The sequence below is a fragment of the Mus pahari genome, chromosome 6, assembly GCF_900095145.1.
Source record: "Mus pahari chromosome 6, PAHARI_EIJ_v1.1, whole genome shotgun sequence".
NCBI lineage: Eukaryota > Metazoa > Chordata > Mammalia > Rodentia > Muridae > Mus > Mus pahari.
In genome coordinates this window covers 39,594,769-39,599,515 of record NC_034595.1, presented here as the reverse complement: position 1 = coordinate 39,599,515, position 4,747 = coordinate 39,594,769, and positions in this window count along the sequence as shown.

Sequence of the window (4,747 nt, the reverse complement as noted above, 5' to 3'; positions counted from 1 at the left end):
ACAGGGGGAGGGTATAGGGGACATTCGGGATAGCACTTGAAATGTAATTGAAGATAATATCTAATAAAATAATTTTAAAAAGGGAGACAGGAGGTCCCAGGGAGTGGGGAGGTCTGCATGGGGGAGGGTAGCGGTGGGGATGGGGATGGGGACATCCTTGTGGAGACAGTGTGGGTCTGGGGTGGTTGGGGTTGGGATGGGGTGAGGGGGAAAGGAGGTATAGGATGTGGCACAGTCAGGGGTCGACTGGGAGGGGATAAAATCTGGAGTCTAAGAAAAAAAGATTAAATTAAATTTTGAAAAAATAATAGTGTTCTAGAGAGCTGTTTAGTAGCCCCAGGGTGAGCCCTCTTTCCAACGAACCACGGCCTTAGGTATCTAGTTTCTCCATGTACATGGCTTCAAATGTCACCCTCTGGTACATCAGTCCCATCACAGAGCAGCTTGGGCCAAAGAGGGGTGTAGTTCCAGGGTGGTTCTGTAACTGGTGCCAGAAGGGCAAAGATCAAGCACTGACTATTCCTGAGGAAGAGAGGAATATGAGGCTTCAGGGTTTCCTTTCCTGGAGATGAGGGATGTTCTGTTCTTTCATTGGAGTTCCATTTTTTTTTTTTTTTTTTCTATCCTGGGCTGTGGGAACCGCCACTTCACCATGTTCTACTCACCAGTCCCCTTTCTAGAGAGTGAATCCTTTTCCTCTTCCCGAAACTGCTCTGGGCTTTTCCATACATTCAAACTGAGGAGCCAGCTGCATGTAGGGATGAGCAGCAGATGGAAAGGGGAGGAGGCAGGGGAAGAGAACTGTGGAGCCTGGAGCACCGAGGTTTGGCGATTAAACTGCTTCTTTTACTGAGGAGGAACACAAAGGGTGGGGTGCAGGAAGTACGGTAAGGGAGTCGGAGGGCAGATGATGCCAAGTGGTGTCATTAATAAGAGCCCTTCCCTAATCAGTGTGATCTTAAATAAGGAAGTCCAGGATGCTGTGGAGCAAACAAACAAAAACAAGTAAATAAGAAGAGTGGTCTTGATGAATCTAGAGGTCGGTTCCAGAGAGTAGAATTCCATGACCACTTATAAATAAAAGGAAGAGTTTATCCCGACTTACGGTTCTAGAAGGAGAGTCCGTAATGGTGAGGGAGACGTAGCAAGAGGTGGGCGCCCAGAAACTGAGCCTTGCGGTCTTCAAGGCAAACAAACAGGAAGCAGGGAAAGTGAACTGGAAGTGGGCAGCAACCGTAGAGACTGTCCCTAGGGGAGTCATTTCTCCAGCAAGGCTGCACCACCCTGCAATCAATCAGTCTCACCAAACTAGGGACACGTGTTCAAATATGTGAGCCTGTGGAAGAATTTTCTCACTTGAACCTCCACACAGACCTTTCTATGCTGCTTGACAGGATTCACCTACTTAGTGACTGTCTACCCCTCCTCTTCCCGGATGTCATCATCATTTGATCGCTGCGGTCTCCAGAGACCTTTCCTAACTGACCTACTTTAGATGACTCTGTTTCAGGATTTCAGAGCAACATGAAACATAACACTCTGGATTTACTTGTTTTGTAATATGAATTTAATCTGTCCATAAAAAAACAAAAACAAAAACAAAAACAAAACTTGACTTCTTGGATACAAGGATCACTGCTCCTTTCTATATACCCTTAGCCCAGTGTCTGGCTCACAGGAGAACCTTGATAAATAAATGTTCAGTTCATAGCAGAGTTGGAAATAGTGTTACTAAATACCCATCTCATTTGATAATGGACAAACAGAAAAGAAAAGAAGAAAAAGAAGCAGTGATCTTCCCTTATGATATTTCAAAATATGCTTTGCTTCTGGAAAGTGAAAACAAACCCATTCCCAGGGCATATAAAAATACAAATATATTTTAGAATTTGCAGCATGGTGCTTTATCCACAGAGAAACATTTTAGTAAGTTAAAAAGTTTAAAGAATATAAAAGTCATCTAATACTCATATCCCTTAATCAAACCACTCAGTCAGAGCGCACAGTTTTCAGCCTTGCTCATGTACTTTCATGTTTGGGGCAATGGCAGCCCCTCTGTGGCTCTCACTTAAGAGGATACGTCATTGTTTATTAAGCTTCTCCCATGTACCGGACTCAGTGACAAGTCCTCTCTGTTATTTCAGTTATCACATAAATGACTTCATGCTCATGCTAGAATTGCTGTCTTTGTGTTGCAGATAACAGAGTCCAAGACAAGCAAAGTGATAGTTTATCAAGTGGCAAAAACAACATTTAAACTGATATTTGGCTGAGTAATTGAAAAATCAGATTTTAAGTTAAGTATTTCATTGGGTCACATTTCTTAGAACAAATTTATTAGAGTTCATAATTAATAGTCCTTGCTAAATTAATTTCCCCAAAGATGAATACTGTGTAGGTAGTCTTTCCTATTTGGCTGTGTTTCTTGAAAGTTTTATCTGAGTTTTATCTTCCTGACCTTGGCCTCCAGGGCTAGGCATATGGGGGCTTCTGAACAGATGTCTGATGAATGGATTATCAGATAAATGGATACAGTCGCAGGCGTTTTAGCTTTCCTTTGAAACCCACATTATATGATGCTTGCAAACTTACAAAAGGCAGATGGTTTCTCATCCCAGACTATAAGGAGATGATGATTTCTTGGAGAGCAGACAGACTGTTGGAGAAGCAGTTAATGTCTGCACTTGTGTAAGCAACAGAAAAGCTCCTTCTTTCTACAGATAAGAACTCGGTGAATCACTTTGGAAAACCTGACATCTGAATAACCCCAGCCTTCACAGGCTGGTGCAGTAAAGACTCAGAGTCCAGCAAGCAAAATTAATGTGTAGTTTGGGGCTTTACTGGAAAAATTCAGAGGACCTGGAAAGGAGTCTGGTCACACTTTTGATAAGTCTCCTCTGGCTTTCTAATCTCTACTAAGCTATTCTCCTCTCCATTAATCTCTAAATCTCCATTCTCAAAATGTTATGTAAAACTCTCCTGGCCTCTTTAACCGGAGGACTCTCTTGGAGTCTCATTTTGGAATCCCTGGAACTCTCTTCTGTAAGAATTTGGGGCAGGAACTCTGGACTGTGGGTCTCTGATCATCACACTGGTCCTCACTGCCTTACCCTCAGTAGATTTCTTTTGCTGTGTGTGTGTGTGTGTGTGTGCATATGCATGTGTGTGTGTATATGTGCATATGCATGTGTGTGTATATGTGCATATGCATGCGTGTGTGTGTATGTGCATATGCATGTGTGTGTATGTGCATATGCATGTGTGTGTGCATATGCATGTGTGTATGTGTGTGTGTGTATATGTGCATATGCATGTGTGTGTATGTGCATATGCATGTGTGTGTGTATGTGCATATGCATGTGTGTGTATGTGCATATGCATGTGTGTGTGTATGTGCATATGCATGTGTGTGTATGTGCATATGCATGTGTGTGTGTGTGTGTGTTTTCAAATATTAGTTCTCCTAGAAAAGTTTTGCTAAGGCCACTCATACAATCCTGAGTGTCACTGGATATGCTTTGAAGATGATTACAGGGTTTATAATGCACTCATTCACCTCGAGGTTTCCTCCTTAGCTTGGAGCAGAGTCCTTCAGAGGTTTCAAAAGGCCTGGCAGCTTTTGTGTTAGAAGCTCATTGCCCTGGTGGCTATTCTGACTCTGTCCTCAGAGCTTCCGGTCCACCATAGTTTTCTTAGTACTGTGGTGTACTTTTTGCTTGTATGGACTTTGGCCTCCATGGCCTTGTGATTCCATTTACTGACCTCTGTTCTCTTCACCCCAGACCCCTACAGCTCATCTGGACAGTTTCCCTTCAAAACAGGAGATATGCAAATAGGAAATCATGATAGTAAGTTAGACTAAAATGCACATTCAGATACTCTTCACAAGTGTTTATTTTTAAGTATGCCCTCTGACCCACTTGTGAACTGCAGTCTCTTGAGCTGGGGTTTGTGGGTTGAGATGGTATTCTACCATTTGATCCATTTGTGTGGGTTGCAAATCCACCTGACTCATAGTCAAGTTGACTTTCATGGTGTAGGGGAGTGATGTAACTTTGGCAATGCATTCAACTATATACAGAGAAATAAGGAAGTGAAGGAAACATAATTGAATTCTTATGTTTTGAGGAAGAAATTAAGATAATTTTAAAACCCTGCTTGTTATCTTGAGCATTTGAAATATTAAGACAAATGGATAATTTAGTGAAACTTCATGCTAGCTTTGTAGCTGTAATTCACATTGTTTAATTATTGTCGGATTTGCAGCTTTTCACTTAGAAAAAGGAAAAGTGTGATTTTTTTCTAAGCTGTGTTGCATATTGAAAGACTATATGATTTGGTGTATGTGTGTGTATGTGTGTGCATGTGTCTGTGTGTATGTCTCTGTGTGTCTGTGTGTGTCTGTGTATATGTGTGTGTCTGTGTGTGTGTATATGTTTGTGTATGTGTCTGTCTGTCTGTCTGTCTGTCTGTCTGTCTGTCTCTCTCTCTCTCTCTCTCTCTCTCTCTCTCTGTGTGTGTGTGTGTATCTCAGGGTCTTATTATCTGGTTGGCCTTATACTCTAGCAATGCTAGCTTTAATTTTACAGGTAATTGGATTACAGGCATGTGCCACAAGACCTAGCTTCAAATTTTGATTTAAAAAATATTTATTTAATTTTATATGTTTTGGTGTTTTGCCTGCATAGGTGTCTACACACCACATGCATGCCTGTAGTGCAGGGAGCTCCAAAGTGGGCATCAGATC